The sequence below is a fragment of the Marmota marmota genome, unplaced genomic scaffold (assembly GCF_001458135.2).
Source record: "Marmota marmota marmota unplaced genomic scaffold, marMar, whole genome shotgun sequence".
NCBI classification, from domain to species: Eukaryota; Metazoa; Chordata; class Mammalia; order Rodentia; family Sciuridae; genus Marmota; species Marmota marmota.
In genome coordinates, this window is record NW_026000242.1 from 15,969,080 (window position 1) to 15,989,135 (window position 20,056).

The following is a 20,056-nucleotide window of genomic DNA, read 5'->3' on the forward strand; positions in this document are numbered from 1 at the left end:
CTGCATGTGTGCATGCCTGTGAAAGATTTTCAGTAAATTTGAAAAAGTTCTTCCAAACAAGCCTGCCAGCAGGAAACACATCTGTGTGGGCACACAAGGCAGGGACACAGATGGTTTGTGGATAAGCAGTAGTTGGGAAGAGGCTGGGCTCTGGCTGAGGCAAACCACAAACACAAAATCATCAGTCTTAAATCAGCTCTGTCTAGCATCAGACTCAGATTGAGTGAATAGATGGGTCTGAATTAATACATTCAGACAGTGACTGTTTTCATCTTGCTTCATATTTCATTAAGTTCTAAGGAGCACTCTGTCTATGCAAGGGAAACCAGAGAGCTGAGGAACCTATGGTCTTCAAGGATATAATGCAATAAAACTTTACCATATGAAACAAAAAGACACAGAAAGGAGGGAAAGGGAATGGAAAAGAAAGGAAGAAAAACATTTTCTAAGGCTCTGAGTATTTGAAGAACGTATGAAAGAAACATAATTTTTGACTTTATACAGATATGCACATGAGGAAAAGAAAGTAAGCATTATGAAAAATTACCACCCCAGAGAAATGAAAATCTTTCAAATTGTGCATTTACAGTTCAAACACGCTACCCAGCACATCACATTAGAGGTATAATGCTCCTACATAATGATCTCTCACAGGCCACATTCCAGAATCTTCCATTCCTCCTTCTCTGACAATTAGCTTGAAAAACTCTCTACTGATATGCACTAAAATGACATCTAAGAGGGTTTTTTCCTCCTTTCTTGGGGAATAAAAACTCATCCAGAGTTTATTTTTGTGGTTTATAGCAATGGAAGTTCAAGCCAACCCTAGAAATCAGGGCTGCCTGTAAATTTACTTATGATCTGCTTCAAAAGTACAGTGGTTTTTCTGACTTTCATTGTGGTCATCCACATCCAGACACTGGTTTCATGGAGGCAGCAGAGTGTGGGGTGGCAGGGGGAGTAGGGTTGATGAAATTTGTTTTGATCTACAAAAGAATAGGAAATTTCAAAATATGAAAACATCAATCCATTTGGCACAAAAAATAATCTAGATTTTATATGTTCTCAATTATATATTCTAGTTTTAAAAAACAAATTTCTAAATAAAGTCACAATATAAAATGGTAAACTTAACATTTGCATAAAAATTAAGTGGATTCAGTTTTGTTGCTGTAAAATGATGTTTTGGAAAGATTTTTGCTTTTGTCTGATCAGAACACATTGGAGGCATTTATCTAGAAACATCTGACAGAAAGACTAAGTAGACTGGGTCATCTTCAAGTCCTTGGAGGTAAGCAAGGTACCCTGCTCTTAAGGCAACTGCTAACCCTGACCACACAGAGGAAGTCATAGAATTCATTTATGAACTAGACTATTAGATGGGGATTTGCAATGAACTCCTACTATAAAACCAACAACAAAAAAAAAATAGTTTTTAACTCACTTTAGAGCTAAGATTATGCATGACTTGATAGATGTTTTCTGAGTGATTTACAGTGTTAACAAACATTGAATACTTATTGAGTAAAACAGTGATATTGAAGAAGGAAAAGTGGATGCATACAAGGTGTGATCATATCTGTAGTAGATCAGTAGACCTGATACTTTAAAATATTGAGAAGTAGCAGTCAGAACTCAGGAGTCTGAGACAGGATCACATGTCTGTCTGAGGCTAGCCTCAATAACTTAGTGAGACCCTGTCTCAAAATAAAAAATAAAAAGGACTGGGGATATAGCTCAGTGGTAAAACATCCCTGGGTTAAATTCTTAGTACAAAACAAAACAAAAACCAAACCAAAACAACAACAAAAAAGCTGTCAGTCAATATAAATGCTAGAACACACCCGAAGAAACAGTTAAAATAATTAAAATGGGTTCTCTTGAGAAACAGAAATCTGGAGATGGATTAGGCCGTGAAGATTGCTGTCTTTCCATTGTAAGTCCTGCAATACTATGATTTTCTTTTTTATACTGGGGACTGAACCCATTGAACTACACTCCCAGTTTCCCCCAGCCCTTTTTTAAGTTACTGAGGTTGGCCTCAAATGCATGATCCTTAGCTCTCAGCTTCCCAAGTCACGGGGATTACAAGTGTGTGGCACCATACATAGACTGTGATGTTTTAAATAATGTGAAAGTGTGATTTTAACATAAATAAAAATTAAACTTAAAAAGAATGCTGCTGGGTTTGGAGGTCCACACCTATAATCCTAGCTACTTGGAAGAATGAGGCAGGAGGATCACAAGTTCTAGGCCAGCTTGGGCAACTTACTGAGACCCTGATTCAAAATTTTAAAAAGGACTGGGAATGTAGCTCAGTGGTAGAGTGCTTGCCTAGTATGTGTGAAGCTGTGTGTTCAATCCTCAGTAACATACAAACATACATACACACACACACACACACACACACACACACACTTCCCACCTAAGCAGAGGTACTAGAGATACAGTACCAATAAACCCCTTGAGATACAGTACCAATAAACTATTACCTACTCTTTTGAAAAACAAAGAAACTAAGTCTCAAGGAACTATAGTGTTGCACGCAACAAATGGATGAATTTAACAAATGCAAGCTACTTCTAGAACAGTATCCAGCCAGGCCACACATTGCAGAATTGTGTTGGATTTGATATAGAAGAGGCATGGGAAATATTTAATAGGAATGTGGAAAAGTTTGAGTTAAGAAACATTGACATGGTTCAATGTGATAAATGCTCAGTAGCTACCAGAATGTCCATGTAATCAGATATAGTGATTATGAATCCTCCTTTGGGGACCAAAAAAAATAATCAAGTGAAAAAAATATGTCTTTTCTAGAGAATACATTGGAAAGAGCAAGAGTACTCTTTACATAAATCCTCAATGAGAGACTATAATCAAAATAAAGTAACAGAATGAAAATATCAAGATAAAATAGAAAATATCAGATTATTGCAGATCTGTGATATAACTTTTCAGTATCCTACAAATTTCATAAATAGAAACCAGTGGATATAGAAGTAAACCTAATTATGTTTTCCTTTTAAAAACCTCCAAACATAAAAACGAAGCTTAAAACCTAGTTAAAATAAATGAAAATTTTGTCTATTAAAAAAGTACCACAAATTATAAGTATTTTTCCAGTGGTTTAATAAATATATTGTTATTATGTATTTTTTTTTTATTTTTTATTTTTTTATATATTTTTTTTATATTTTTTTTATTGTTATTATGTATTTTTTTGTGCTGGGGATTGAATGAAGGACCTTTGTGTGCTATGCAAGCCCTCTACCACTGACCTACATCCCAGCCCCATGACTAATTATATATATATTTTAAAGTCCTTTAAAGACTTTATCTTTTAGAGATACACATTAAAATGCATACAAATGAAAAGATGATACCTGGGATTTGCTTCAAAATAAAATAGGTGCAAAGAGGGTAAGTTTGTAAGAGATCAAACAGCATTGGTTATGGGCTAATGATTTTTGGATATTGGGATCTATCACACTAATCTACCTACTTGTGTATGTATATGTATGTATGTATGTATATATATAATTTTCCAAATATAAAGTAATCAAGAAAGGTGTTATCCACAAAATTGAGAATCATTGCAAGTAAGCTAACATTTTCTACAACCAAGAAAGATTATGATTAACACCTGAATTTGTTCATAACAAAAGTTAAAGGTAAATTGATCACTCTTTAACCACTTTGTGAAACTATGAAACACAATAAAAATATTTAATTTGGTGTTTAACTCACATCATTTCCATGATTGACTTAGTTCTCTTTAGATCTCTTTGAATCCTCTGGTCTATAGCTCTCAATATGCTGTTTGGCACAGTCATTATTTAAACAACTACTTAATGAGTTCTTACTTAGTGGTACAAAATATAATAATGTATATTGATGACATCTTAGGTTCAGTGAAATATAGTAGATGAGTTGAATAGATAAAAGTGGCAATTAAGACGTGACACATTCTAACAATACTTCATAATTTTATAAAGTTAAAAATGAAAGAAAAAATGTGCCTCTTGGAATTGATGAAGCATAATATTTATTTTCCTGAAAAGTATCTTTTATTATTCCAAACCTTTACCTCCATACTAAATCAATCTTTAAAATCAATTGAATTATACATTAATATTTATCTCCACCTTAAGTTTGCCAGTGGTATCCCTACCTCCTCCTCCTACCCCCATATCACTAGTTTGAAGATACTAGCTTTGTATATCTCTCTCCTTTTGTCCAACACCAAGCAAGGTGCCTTATCTCATAAATAATTAAGAGAATGAATAAACACAGAGTACATTTCAAAGTGCTGTGTGCTCAGTAGGTCCTAGTGACTGACAAATATCCCTCTGTAAACATGGACTTAAACCTTGTACCAGTCAGGGTATATTATTCAAAAACAGAAATTAGCTCTACCTATTCAAGCAGAAAAGGAATTTCTTCTGGAGATGGGTAACCCACAGAATCTTTAGGTGGACTAGGGAACTAGGTTTGCAGGTTATGTAGCCAAAAATGAGGCTTGAAATGATGACACAGAAGAGACCAGTAAAGACACCTCTACTTCCACCACCAGGCACAGACTGGTACTGTCCCCATTGACCCTCCGGCATTGAATAAAGGACTTTACTGACTTGAACATGGGCCATGGAAGAGTTTGGACTGAGGGCCCAGGTCTATGGTGCAAGGATGTCTAGGAAGGAAACATAGGAATAGGTTCTGCCTTATAATGCAGGAGAGCTGGTTAAATTTAGGTGTCAGGTAGGTTTTCCATGGAGTACCCAGATTCAACATTACTTCTGGGTAGTCTGTAAAGGAATTTCTGGATGAGATTAGCATTTGGATTGGTGGATTTGGTAAAATATATTGCCTTCTACAATGTGGGTGGGCATCATCTCATCTGTTGAGGGCCCCAAAGAGAACTAAAAACTGAAAGAAGGCAATAAGGAGAAATGAGCTCCTTGCCTACTGGTCTTTTCTTGCCCTTGGACTAGAATTACTCTAACAGCTTTCCTGGATCTCCAACCTGTACACGGTGTATCATGGGATTTCTCAGCTGCCAAAAATGAGCTTCTCAGCTGCCAATTCTTCATAGTACAGTTCTTCTATACATATCTCCTATTGGTTCCCTTTCTCTGAGAACCTTGACTAATAACAGTCCCTAACATGGGACAGGGGTTCAGATGGCAGTGCTGGAAAGAAATAACAAGTGTCCACTCTACATTGTAAACAAATACCTTTGAAGCCAAAACAAAATACAGAACGATGATAGAGTACACATAGAGTACACTCAAGAGCAAACACATATTCACCTGGTATACATACAAATGAAAAGATGATACCTGGGATTTGCTTCAAAATAAAATGGGTGCAAATAATTTGTATGAATTATAAATTAATATGTATAATTTAGTGATTAGGTACACTGGGCAATTTATTTTAGAACTAAGACACTTAGCTATTTTATAGCTAATCAAAATAAATATAATCATTTGGAACTAAGAATTTCAAATATGATCTTAGATAATTTTTTAAATGTCTAGAAATTGACACTTTAACTTAGCAGTAGTAGTTACAGAGTAGATGCATTTATTTTAAGTTATAATCAGTCAATTACCTAGGAAATAATTCAGTGGAAAATAATGTTTTATATTCATTATAAATCAAAGAAATGAAGTGAAATAGTTACATATATGTCAATAAGGCTTAATTAGACATTGGTGGGTTTGTTTGTAGGTGCCTGGAAACTCAATTTAAACTGCACAACCAGATTTAGAAGATGCTTTTAAGGTCATCAAAGCTAACATCCCACCTAGTAAAGGCATTCTTTCTTACTATATCCCTGACAGGTGGTCCAAAATACATCACTTTATGGACAACATGCTGTAATTTTTGTTGCTGACCTTCTTTAATCTGGACTTTATTCATCTATGAGTCCAAATAAAGTATAACACTAATTTCTTCTCCACTATTAGCTAATATTCAAGTGAACTAAAATTATTTTTAACAACCCAATTGTTGGTAATCTAGGACTTCAAAACCCAGTTATTTGGTGACTGCTTTTAGAAACTAAATGGACCTCACATCTATCCTTTTGAAAATATAATCTTAGCTTCAGTTCTTGCTCTAAGCTAAGAGACATCAAGTTTGAATCTGGTTGTTATTCAAATTCACTGTTTTATTTTTGAGCTTTTTGAGATGATTTCTGCATATTTGAATCATTTAGAAAATTTTAGAAATGTTATTATCAAGTAAAGAATTCTAAGGCAGGTCAATAGAAATCTTCTTCCACCTCTATGAACATTCTTTGGATACAGATGACCAGCTATGAGATGACATCTCAAACCTCATTTCTGCATTACACTTACAAAAATTATTTAAGAGCCTATTTGATAGCTATGTTGTGTAAATGTAAAAATTGTATGAGTCTGACTGTATTTTAAATACTCTAGGTTATCTTAAAGTTAGAGGAATAGTAGGGGAAATACTTGGTCCTTTACAGAACTCTTCAGTGAAGCAAAAACTATAACCCAATCCATCTATTTTATAAGTCTTGATTTTCATTTATTGGGCTCACACATTGGGCTATGTACACACACATCATACATGAGACAGACTATAAAGTCAAAATTCCATGTTAGGTATTTGAGTGAAGGTTTTAAAAATGTAAATACATGTATATACATTCCAGTTGAAACAGTTCTGATAAACGTTTACCATTTTAAGAGATTGTAAAGTTAAACTTCTCAATTAAAAGCATTTATTTAGATTTTTGCTAATTTAATGGATTCTAAGGCCAAAGACAATCTGAAATTAAAATGTAAATGTTCTGCTGAAATACAGAATCTTTAGAAAATCTGGCTTCCAAATGATGGAGCTGTAAAATATTCCTCTGCTCCTTTTAAAGAAAAAAAAGAAGAAGAAATGTATAGTAAATTAACTCCAGAGATTGATTTACATTTTAAATATTTATAAGGCAAACTGGCAAGTGAAAAAGATTTAGGGAACAGAGTTTATGTCGATGTTGATATCTGTGAAACTAAAACACAGCTGTAGAATAAATAAATTATTAACTTCATCATGAATGAAACCTTTAAAACATATGGCAGATTTTCACCAACTACTTGCACAAAGAAAAGTAGGAAGGAGAATTACAGTAGCTGAAATAAACTCTTATACCAAGCATTTTAATTAGTCAAGTCCTAATCCCAAAATTAAAATAAAAGCTGGGGTTGTGGCTCAGTGGTAGAGCGCTCATCTAACATGTGCGAAGCCCTGGGTTCGATCCTCAGCACCACATAAAAATAAGTAAAGAAAATAAAGTCATTGTGTCCAACTACACCTAAAAAATAAATATTAAAAAAATAATAATAAAAAGATAAAAGCTACATTAAAAAGCTATGTAAAGAACTTTGAATCTGCAGTCACAAACTTGTTTGAGACTGATTTTTCTTTTTGAGACAGAGAGAGAGAGAGAGAGAGAGAGAATTTTTAATATTTATTTATTTATTTTTTTAAGTTTTCGGCGGACACAACATCTTTGTTTTTTTTGTATGTGGTGCTGAGGATCGAACCCGGGCCGCACACATGCCAGGCGAGTGCGCTACCGCTTGATCCACATTCCCAGCCCCGAGACTGATTTTTAAAAAGGGAATTTAATGAGCTTTCCTTAGAGATTTATCACAATCATCTCACTTTGCACCAAAAGAAGGAAAAAATTAATTTGTAAATTATTTCAATGGCATCTGAAACATCATATAGAGCACACAGACATTATACATCCTTAGAGCCCTAGCAACATTTAAAGCTCATTTTATAGATATAGATATTGAAGTTGACACAATATTATTATTTTAAATGCTCATATCTTCCAATCTTTAACACAAAACTGACATTAAATATGATTTGATTTGCTCATTGTTAGCATAAGTGAGCTGAAAGGTTAAATCTCCTTTCAAGAACATTGTGTCTTTAGGATCTTTAAACTCAAAGTTTTTACTAAGGACTTAGAATGTGAACTGAGGATACAATTTCAGTTGAGGCTTTCCCTGGGTAATGGTCCATATAAATTGTCATTTGAGATCAATAAAGTAAGCCTTTCTTTAGTAAGCTGTATCCATATGAAACCTTGTTGAAAATGAAACCAATGGTCTTTTTGCCTTGAAATTTTAGCAACTTAAATATGTCCTGATCACTACTTTTTACATATACTCTCAAAAATATTATGTAGGACATGTTTGGCTGATACTGCAAAGAGGAACAGTATAAATAATACCTTCTGTATTTTGAAAGATGATTACTTGATAAGAAAGTCCCTGATGGGAGTGATGGTGCATACTGGTAATCCCAGCAGCTTGAGAGGCTGAGGCAGGAGGATTGCAAGTTCAAAGCCAGCCTCAGCAACTTAGTGAGGCCCTAAGTAACTTATCGAGACTGTCTTTAAATAAAATATTTTTTAAAAGGGCTAGGATGTGGCTCAGTGATTAAGTGCCCCTAAGTTCAATCCCTGGTACAAGACAAAAACAAAAACAAAATGCTGATGACAGCTTATGTGGACTATCACCCAGCGAGAGCCTCAACTGAAATTATGTGCTCAATTCATGTTCTATGTCTTTAGTATATACTCTGAATTTAAATGACCTACTCATCAGATATTTTTCATAAAGTAATTTTTATGATTTCAAAAATTTATTGTAAAATATGAAGTAAAAATTTAACCATATATATGGATACTCAAGTATATGATGAGGGCCTTCTGAAGGATGGTCCTTATTCCAAATTTGTTGACAGCAGTATAATCTAGAATGGTACTCTATTATCGGTTGTTGTAGTTTTCCCATTTGGAATCTTCAAAAAAATGAGTTACTGTTCTGTGCCTACACTGTGTTGGTCTGATCTTCGACTTCCCTCGAATCTTCCTATCCTGAGTAATTGTGAAAGTACTTCTGGGTCTTCAAAGACACAAATGTAAGTGGTGTGCTACTGCTTTGGAATTAATTGCATTTGGAACACTCTAAGTAGGTACTCTTGGATACTACAAGCATATGGTCGTTTTCACATAGTGCTATTTCTGTAAAATATATATTCTTCCCATCATCAAAATCTGCTTCCTTAAAGATGGATCAACCAAATCAGAAAATGATAGCAATTTAATGTTTTTTTATCTACTTGAAGCAACAGATTTGCTAACATCAAAACATCTGCTTATCTTATTTCAGGAATTTGTACCAGAAGTAAACTGAATATTGATCAGCATCTCAAACATTACATTTAAATATCTACTTTTATACAAAAGTAATAAAACTTTCAAAGAATACATTCCCATATCATGTCATCACATCATGACTTTCCCTGAGGAAACCAGGATAGTAGTGGAATAGTGAAAGAGCACTCAGTGTGTTCATCAAAGGGTAGATCAACTGCCTTTTTGGGGTGGGGCGGGGGAGGGTATCAGGAATTGAACTCAGGGACACTCAACCACTGAGCCACGTCCCCAGCTCTATTTTGTATTTTATTTAGAGACAGGGTCTCGCTGAGTTGCTTAGCACCTCGCTGTTGCTGAGGCTGATCTTGAACTTGCGATCCTCCTGATTCAGCTTCCACTGGGCATTACAGGCATGCACCCAGCCAGTATCTGCCTTTTAAAATACAACGAAATGCATTCAGCTAAGCTCCAGTACCAGTCCCTGCACTTTTCCTTTCCTTCTCCCTCCCATCAGCAACTACTTAAACTTTTTCTTTTAGATTCTCCTTCTCCCTTCCCTCATTCTCAGCAGACCTCTGTGTCTTTTGAGACCATCAGGTAAAATTCTTCAATTTCCAGCTGTACTCCACTATCTATAAACCTATGACTTTTTTTTTTTTTTTCCTTCCAGGATAAGATCTCACACTTTGTTCTAGGCCAGCCCAGTCAAAACTTCTGGGCATCTCAATTGTGATTGGAGCTGTCCAGCAGAATTCAGTGTCTCTCTCAGGCTCCTACAGCAGACTCCCTTCCTCTTACCTCCTGCTTTTAGCATAGCAAATCCCCCATCTTATGTTGCAAATCCCTTTCCCACCCCACTTCTCAACTTTGCATCCTTGGCACCTCCCACAAAGCCTAGCAAACAGAGGTATTCAGCAAATATATATGGAATGAAACTACTCATTTTTAAGCATGGGTTATTTTCAATAGCTTAAACCAGCACTGAGCTTGTCCCAGATTGTCTACAGAACAGCATATGATTTCTGCTCTACTTTATTTTTTTCAACCCATAAGTGACCCAAAAAGGAGGAATAAAACATTTCCATTAACTAGAGTTGCTAGGAAAAAAATACAGGCTGTCCTGTGCAAACTGAATTTCACATAAACAACTATTTTTTTGCATAAATATATCCCAAATATTGTATGAAATATATTTAAACTAAAACAGTATTCACTGATTTGAAGTTCAAATTTAACTGGGCAGGGTAGATTTTTTTATTTGTTAAATCTGGAACCCCTACTAGTAACTGTTTAAAAATTCTCAAAGGACTCAGGGATTGCTTCCTTAAGACACCTAGAAATTTGTATCTGAGCTCTTCAAACTTCTCAGATAGCTAGATTTTATGTATATTAATGCAGCTGTGTTTATATCTGAGTAGCTCAGTAATACACTTTAGGAAATGCTGCTTATTATGTAAGATTTTCACTTACTGTGTTAATGTCATTGATTCCTTTTTAATACCATCTATCAATTATTTTATACAAAGAATACTATGATGTTGGCTCAAAATCCTTGAAAAGCTAATATTAATAAAAGTTATTACTAACCTAAGTTAAGTCCTGGCTATATGTATTAATAACAATTTTTGAAAATGTCCTATTTTCAAGTAAATCAGCAATATACAATAAGAAATGTATCTAAAGCTCTCATTCTGGGATTTCTTTTCTTTATTAATCAAGCACAGCAATACATACTGTTCTCACTAACAGACTGGGAGAAACAGTCTGGCAGGCGGAGGTGGAGCCAGTGATGTAACTGCAGTAGGTCTTTGTTGGGAGAGCTCTCCCTAAATGTAAAACATCTGTAAATGGGAGAGCTTCAGCCTCACTATGTTGGGCTGGCAAGAGAAAAAGAGTTCTTCTTTGATCATCCTGTCCTGGGAGGTGTGATATTTTAGTTAACAGAGGAAATCCTCATGGATCTTTAAGAATATTAAGTGGACAGGGGTAGCAAGGAGTACCATTTTAGAGTACTGACTGTGTGTCTGTGTGCCTGTTTTCTGATTAAGGGTAATGGTGCAATGGAAGTTATATTCTAAAGTGTAGGGGAAAATGACTGAACCTGTTTCTATCCTGAAGTTCCCTACAGTAATGGGTTCTTTTCTCAGTGTTCTTGACAGTGTTGTCCTACAGAGAAGGCATCCATTTTTTATTCCCATCAAAGAGATTAAGGAGAGAGAGAGATATCTCCCAATGTAGAGGGATGTACAAGAGTGTGCCTTTGCCAAAATTTCAACTAGACTGTCCTCAGAGAAAACTTCTAGAGAGAGAATGACTAAGTCTGCTGTAACTACATGGTGTTGTAGGATGATAATGAATTAAGATGTTTATCCCAATACCAGCACACTACCTTCTTTCCACCATAATGGCAGCACCAGTAAAGGACGGTTGTCAAGTGACGGACACAATACTGCACACACTGCAGAGATGCAGAACAATGCCTGGAAGTCTGCCCACAATTGGTCTTTCCAAATGACAGGTTCAATTTATGGTACCAATCTAGAGCTCACTGGGTGTTAGTGACATCTTTTTCCTCCTTGATGAGGGAAAGCGATAAAATTTAGAAGGCTCACGGCACTGGTTTGGGGCTTCCACCTGCCTGTGCAGAGCAAAAAGGCTGACAAACATACTCATTAAACTTGATCTGAAGCAAGTGAGATCGTAAGGTCGTTTCTGAAATATTCATAAGGCGTGTTACCGGACTCGCCACTTAGAGGGTGAGCTGAAACACCGTGAGCCGGAGCAGCCAGTGCCCACACTTGGAAAACGCACTTGGAAACACAGCAAGACCCACGGCTACACTCCACTCTTCGGGTTTTAACAGCTCTGTCCCCCACTCGCCTGTTTAATCCTACCTGCTCTGGAAAGAGAGCTGTTTTAAGTGCAGAGTTTCCCAGCAGTTGGAGGAGGCGCCAGCCCCTCATCAGCTCCTCCAGGTGGAAGCGCCAACGACCCTAGCCCGGCGACTCCACTCATCTGCCTTGCCCAGCCTTTAGTGACCAAGCCCACAGGGAAGAGGGTTCCTCGGGATCCGGACCGGCCACTCGTCCCACCCAGGCAGCCCTTTGTCCCGGCTTCCCATTTTGGCCTCTGCTTTGGATCCCTCCCACCCGATTCCGGTGGCGTTCAGTCGCTAGGCGACCTGCGCCCAGGCCGAGATGCAAACAGCCTCTGCGCTGACCTGCGGCGCGGCTGGTGTAAATCTCAGGGGGCAGGATGGGGAAGAGGATTATGATCCCGGGTGACCCCAGAGCTCCTGCACCGAAGCAGTGTGCACTTTCATCTAGGTCCCCTCTCTGCCTCCAACCCTTAGAATTTCTGCTGCGCCTCAGCGCAGCTCGCACTATGCCTGACGTCCTCGCAGCCACCTCTCTCCTCTTCAAGGGCATTAACCTTGCCCCGTGGATCTTCTGGGGCCACTACTCACCTGAGCTTTTGACAGTAAAAGGCTCAGCAGCTCCCAGCGCTCAGCAGGGCGGTCTCCATCTCTGCTTCTTCCAGCGTTCGGGCGGCGCGCTTCGCGGCCCTAATCGACGCGGTTGGTCTCTGGCGCCGAAGCTGGACAGAGGCTGCCGCGGCTGCCGCACTGGCTGCGGGCGCGGGAGGGGCGGGGGCGGGGCAGGAATCTGGGTCGCGTGGAGCTGAGCAAGTCGGGATGCACCTTGGGCGGCCGGCTCCGAGGAGGCGACCAGGAGCAGATGGGGAGGGCGTGCAGAGGTTTCCCTGGGAGCACCAAGCGGGCGGCGACTGAGCATGCTCAGTCCGGGAGCCCCGGGCGCGGGCGCGGTGCAGGGGGAAAGAGCGTGGCCCCCAGAATCAGAGTCTTGAGGGAAAGGGTTAAATCTGCGGACCTGACTTCTGTGGACCCATTGGCATGGTATTGGTTGCAGTGACCCAGTTTAATTGCGCCTGGGTAGTTGAGTGGAGGCGTCCACGACTGGAAGATGGGTGAACCCAGGGAGACTTGTCAATGGGAATTTCGAGCAGTTCAGCGCAAGGTGTTTTCCCTACCCGCTTTCTAGAGAATTGTCCAGAAGTCAAAGTTTGTTTTTAGTTTAGCTTCAACCTCCGACATCCCATGGAGCGCGAGGCACTTCCCCATCCAGATACCCAATCCTCATCTGTTTTCCTGTGACAGGAGACTTCAGACAACTTCCCCCGCCTTTTCCTGACTCCTGGACCTGTCAGGTCAAGTTGTCAAAGAGCCAGCTCTTTAATTAGGAGTAATTAAAGAGAGATCGTGTCTGTCTTCCCAGGTCCATATCTGCGTTTCAACCAGGGCTTGTGAAACAATACCTTAACCCCGCTGTTAATTATAATGGAATGAATTATAGGCACAGTGGTCTGGGGCTATTTGGGGAACATCGTTTCGCAGGGCAGTAGGTTGGCCCTAGAACCCACTTCCTCCAACCCCACCCGCATGCTCGTGTGTGCACACTTGCACGCGCGCGCGCGCACACACACACACACACACACACACATATATATACACACACACACTAGGAAACTTGACCTACCTTTCTTGGGGACTGTATTTCGTGTTTCATGAGACAGCATTGGGTTGGGCAAAGAGGATGAGCTTTAAAGTTAAAGTTGATTTCAGTCTTATTTTTCACCCTCAAGCAAATTATTTGGTTATTTAGCCATTCTGCACTTCTGCCTCCTCATCGTGAAATGGAAGGTGGTAATAGCTACCTCTCTGAGCTGTGTGGAGAATTACCCCAGGCAGCAGGCTGCCAGAAAGCCACAGTAATCAGTTCTGGTAGAAAAAGCCCCTGTCACATAGTAGATGTTCACTGAATAAAAGTTTGTGGGTTCTACTTCCACTATTCTGTTTTTATGAAAGTTTGGTTTAGTGAGGTCCTTAAATGGTGAATGTTTACCTACCATCCCACACAGTGAATGGAAAGTGATGGGGGAGGGACAAAAAGTTTAATCTCCATACTAAAATATTTCCTTTCTCTATACCCAAGGACAGCATTTCTGTAATTGCCAGTGTCAACCTGGATTGCTGGACTCATATCCTAATCATCTCTTCCAGGATCTTATACCACTTGTAGTTCCTTACCTTTACCCACCTTTAGCCTCTATTTTTGTCCATAGTTATTCCCTCTATCATATATCTACCTACTGTTTGAATAACTTAAGTTTTTCTCTCTGATCCTCTTATTGTCTGACAGTGAGGCAGACTTGGCACCACTTAGAACCAACTTATCCAAAGCATATCTGTCTACATGTACTCCATAGCAACTAGTGATTACCTTGCCATTGTTACAAGTGAGCAACTCCAGGCCAAGGTCTCATTCATCTTTGTATTACAGAACTTAGAAGATGATCAGCATGTATGCATGTCCTCAACTCTATTTGCTTCCTCAGACCATAGTTCTTTTCTGATTTGTCTTTATGTTAACTCTAGAATTAATTCACTAGCATTGGGCTCTATTTTTTTTTCCTTTTCTTGGTCTGTTAATTTCCTTCTAGTCACAAATCCGTATGTTTCTTTACTTCTGGATGCTGAATTATTTTTGTATAAAAAAAATCTTATTTAGCAGATTAACTCACAACAACAGAGATGGTAATTGTAGAAATTGAGATTATGTGATCTAGCATTTGCAAGTAAAAAGTAAAGAATCCATAGAGGAAGATGTTGTGCCCAAAGTTAAATCAGGAAAGCGGAAGAGGAAGGGGAAGACTTAGGAGGTGCTGGGCTGTGTCATCCACTTTGACTTAACATTGGCTCATTACAAGTGACACAGAGGTTGAGTCTTTTCCAGGCAGGTGGATATAATTCTTTGTTCAGGAGATCTCTTATTGAACATCATCCTGAGGAATGTATTTGAATAAAAATTTGTCCACCCAGAGATTTATTTCTTTAGCAAGTTAGATTGTGCAACCGGCAAGTAGGAATTTCCTGTTTGAATCATTTTGTGGGTGGGGTAGAAGTCGTGGCCCATTTTTATTTTCAGTCTAGCTCTGATCCTAAGCATTGTGACTTGGGGAATTTGTAGTAGGAGACTATTCTTTGATGCATTTGTTTGATAACAAATCTAGAAAGAAAGCCTCTGGATTTAAAAAGTATTGAGCCTTGTCTAATTTTATTTAATTGTGTCAAGTTTAGAAATTGATATAAACCTCTCTGTCTTCCAATAGAATGAATTTTATAGACCTATGGAGTTCTGGGTACAAAACTGAAGTGGCAGTTGGACTCAACATGCCTATTAATTAAGCTATAGTGATAAAATTGTGACTGGGTTTACATGCGAGTTAATCATCACATTAGAGAGCAATTTAAACCAAATAAGCTGACTCTTAGACATGCTGCTGTGGCAGTAGTTCTTAAAATGTGATCTAGAGATAGGCTTTTCCAGTGGCCCAAGGACTGGTCCAAAATGCAATTCATTTAATCATATATCCCCAAGTATATATGCCATGCTAGATGGCTAGACGTTGGAAATACAAAATGGGTAAGACACTGTCTGAGGTATTCATATTTGGAAAGTTGCATATCTCTCTCTCTCTCTCTCTCTCTCTCTCTCTCTCTCTCTCTCCAAGTGTGAGATTTTTCTTAAGGTTTGTTTCTAACGTAGAATTAAATTCATATTAAACTCCCTTATCTTCTCATCTCAATCATCTAGACTCTTTTGTGTGTGATCTTTGTTTAAGATATCATTCCCCCATAACAAAGACCTTAGTTTTTAAACTCAGTTGAATGTTGGTGTACAAGTCTCTACTCCTGCCAGGTAAGTTTAAGGGAGCATAATTCACCTTGAAGAAATAACTGATCTTGCAAGAATATAAAAGAAAGAAACTGATGTCAAAGAATGGGATAAAACTTTAAATACTTTGTAAAGTACTGACACTGTGTATAATGTTCCTGTTTAGAAATCATAATGGACCAATCCTTTATTGGCCTTTACTAATGGGAAGCTACTGAGAAAGGCATTGATATTTATAGGTGGCAGCTCCTATATCAGAATTTATTTTTAAGGAGGAAATTTACATTTTTAAGGCATAAAGTTTAGCCAAGTCTAGCATATGGGAGAAAATTTAGGCTTCTGTAAATCTATGAAAATCAGGCTACAAATCAGATTAAGGAGCTGTATTATTTCTTCCTGAAAATAATGCAGTGTTGACGTGAAATCCTTTGGTGAAACTCTGGAATGTTTTGATGCCAAGATAAACTTTGGGGACAGTGCAAAATTCCCACAAAATATTTGGCATGACCAACAAATAAAAAATGTATCTCTTGAAAATAAAGAAACCAGATGTGGTCGAAAATATACAAAACTAATCAGCTGGGCATGGTGTTGCACTCCTGTAATCCCAGCAGCTCAGGAGCTGAGGCAGGAAGATCACAAGTTCAAAGCCAGCCTCAGCAAAAGTGAGGCACTTAGCAACTCAGTGAGACCCTGCCTCTAAACAAAATATAAAATAGGGCTGGGGATGTGGCTTAGTGGTTGAGTGCCCGTGAGTTCAATCCTTAGCACCACCCCCTCCCCCCAAAAAAAGAAAATATACAAACCTAGGTGGGACTATCATTTACTTTGTAAATGGTGCTGGGCTAGACTGGCTGGCTGTGATATCATTTCCCTTAATGGTCCAAAACGCAGCCAGTTTCTTTGACCTTAGCAGTGGTATAAAGGAAACTCAAGTACTAACATTTAAATTGTTCATTGCTGATCCTAAGTCTGAAATTATCCCAGCATTGTTTTAGGTGGAGTAGTGAAATCTACTATCATTGTCAATGCCATCATTAGTGACTACTGAGAACTAGAACTCACGGCCTCTCTGGTGGTCAGGTTTGAAGGAATCAATGTCTTGGAGTCTCAGAATGAACCAAACAACATCCAAATTCCCTTTACTTCTGTTGTTGACTTGGAGGATAGAGTTGAAATGGTTATGGCCAACATGGCAAATAAATGGCCCCTTCCTTCTAATCCACTAGAGAAGGAAATCTTCATCCTACAGAAAGGGACAGGCCCCTTATCACTGGGAAGACAATAGTTATCCACTAGGTAAAAGAAAAAAGAAGGGAAGGGTGGAGGAGAGTTTGTAACGAGGAATTAAGGATCTCATATCTATTCTTTTCTCAGGAATATATATCTAGATAACCTAATAATTCTGATTTCACATGTAGTCTTCATGACCATAACAACCTCTTTTTTCATGTTATGGTCTTTATCAAAGTAAACCTGTCAGTAGATCATACTTTGCTGACTTTTGGCGCAATTTATATAGTCAAACTATGAGAATATAGTGAAAAATTAGAATCAGGTCATTTTAAAATTATTTTTTATTGAAGGGGATGGGTACTGTGGCTTTACATTTCATGGCATCATGTATTTAAGTGTATTAATTATAACATTGAGCCACCTGGAGTGAAGTGCCTTTGAAAGTCTGACTTTTCAGCTTTCGAAATTGCATAAAATAGATGTGTTTAGAGTACCTGTTCTTTCTTTTGTTGTTGTAGAAAGGGGTTTCTTCTATGTGAAGCATCTAGGAAACTCAACATTATGACTGCACAAGCATTAAATTCCTTCATTTCAGCAAGCATTTCTTGAGTGCCTACTACAAATAAGACTCACTTCTAGGAAGGATTCCACATATTTAGGTTCTAAAAATTAGCCATAGTCCAAGGATAATATTAACTGAAGATAACTTAAAAATGGTAAATAACTAGTACTTATACATGTTCTTACTATAAGCCAGGCACTATCTGAAGGACTTTACATATTAACTAAAATGACATGAGGGATTCCACTAATCTCTGACTTAATTGTTTTCCATAAATTTGAGAATAAAGGAGATCATAATGTAAGGGTCCCGCGAAACGTGGGAGAAAGAGACCACCAAGTGACCACTCATGCAATTGGCAGAAGGGGGATTTATTGAACCAGCATGCTGGGGCTCCGTGCCCACTCAAGAAGGGAAAGCAGCCCAGAGCCCCGAGCAGGGGCTGAGCACTGCTTAAAACACTTTTTGGGGAGGGCGGAGGGCTTTGTATACATCAGAACAAATCATCATGAGGCGCGGGAAAATTGAACAACAACTCCTAAACATGATTAGTTCATTCATTGGCGGGAACAGGTCAGGCTGGAGTGATAGGTCATTCCTAAGGAGGGGGTTACATTTAAACTGATTGGTCCAGGCCCTGCAATGCCTACGTGCGACCACACAGAGCCCTTATTAAACAACCAAATAGTCAGGGGAAATATTTACTGGGCAGTTCCAAGCATTGTCTTAACAGCTACAGAAATTTCAGGTTTTGCAGGTAGCATAGAAACCTAACAATACCTAATCCTTTACATTTTAACTCAGACCTTGCAGCTTAGAAACTTTACAACACCCGGTCTTTTACCCTTTAACTTTTACGCTTTAACTTCAATTTCTTTTACCCTTACAATAAATTATGTCAATGTACTGAGAAATAGTTCCCTTTTAAAATCCCTCTTTTTTCTGCTCTCTTCAGCCAGGTTTTCTTACAGCCTTTAAGGAAGGGACTACTTTAGATAGCTGGGTTATTAATATTTTTTGTGGGTTTTTTTTTTGTAATTTTTTACTTGTTCTTTTTAGTTACACATGAGAGTAGAATGTATTTTGACACATTATACATACATGGAGTATAACTTCCCATTCTTGTGGTTGTACATGATGTAGAGTTACACTGGTCATATATTCATATATAAATATAAGAAAATTATGTCCAATTTGGTCTACTGTCTTTCCCATTCCCACCCTTCCTCCCTTCCCTCCATCTCCCCTTGTCTAATCTGTATTAACAATTTTTAAAAGCAGAGAAGCAGCCAATGAAAACAGGGAGAACTTGGAGGCTCCGGAGCCATCAGTGGGTGAATTAATATGTCTTTTTATTTATAACAACTATGCTTTTTTGAAACTAAAAAACATACTTTAGTTAAATAGAACAGAATCCGATTATATTTTTCCTGGTTTCTATTCTGCTCTTATCTCTTGATCAAAGTCCTTAGTGACTTGAGTTGTTCACATATGAAGGTAGACAAGTATCCTAAAATAAAAACGTGGGGGATAAGCAAGCATCCAAGAGCAAAACAGAAATTGCAACAGCAATGCCATTATCCTTTCAGCATCCCAGTTTTCAGGCAAAAGAAGTGAGTTGCAGTATCCACAAAGGCTTTTGTTGTTTTGTAATTCTCAATAAAATAGCAGAAGAACCCACTAGAAGAATGACTAGAAGCTCAATCTTAATGAAATATAACTCATAAATTCATGGTATATTGAAAGATGAACTAAAGACATTTTCATTTGTGAGTGGAGAACCTGATAAGAAATTTCTAGTACACTTCATTATTTGGGCAGTGCCATCAAAATTGTGGATAGTCTATATTCCAGTTTAAGCTGGTTTTTGTTGAAGAGGGGAAAAGGGTCCAGGAATGCTTGGAAGAGTAGCTCTGATTCAGAATCACTTGGGTAAATATTTTCCAAATAAACATGCCAGAACATCACCTAGGCCTCATGAATCAGAATCCTTGGGGGGATGGGGCCCAGGCCTGAATATCTTTTAAAAATTCCCTCAGGTGATTCTAATGCACAAAGCTGATTAAGAACTGCAAGGAGATGAGCCAAGTCCTCTAAAAGCAGCCACTGAAGCTCATTTGTTTTATATTTTATTATATTCTTACAATTAAATAATAAAATTTATATGTTGCCTCAGGCTGAACCTTCTAAACAGGCCTATTGTGGATAGACTACATTGTGGTTATTTCCTTTCTTTGCCTAAGTGAAACAAGTATTACTAGCATAACACGGAGAACATTTAATGGGCACTCCACAGAG

At 38.1% G+C, this 20,056-nt stretch overlaps 1 protein-coding gene and 1 pseudogene across 4 annotated transcripts in view; one reads left to right on the forward strand and one right to left on the reverse strand.

Moving 5' to 3' along the window:
- Positions 1 to 13,001, reverse strand: part of Elmod1 (ELMO domain containing 1) — a 69,500-nt gene extending 56,499 nt beyond the window's left edge. The window contains exon 1 of one of the 4 annotated variants that reach the window (XM_048795595.1): positions 12,672 to 13,001. The gene's annotated coding sequence lies outside the window, so the exon portion shown is untranslated. Of the gene's footprint in view, positions 1 to 12,099; positions 12,430 to 12,671 lie in introns of those variants that run through there. The other 3 variants (XM_015490055.2, XM_048795598.1, XM_048795592.1) reach the window with 3 other exon arrangements.
- On the forward strand, positions 1,871 to 3,029 carry LOC125613893 (annotated as a pseudogene).
- Positions 13,002 to 20,056: the final 7,055 nt, after the last annotated feature.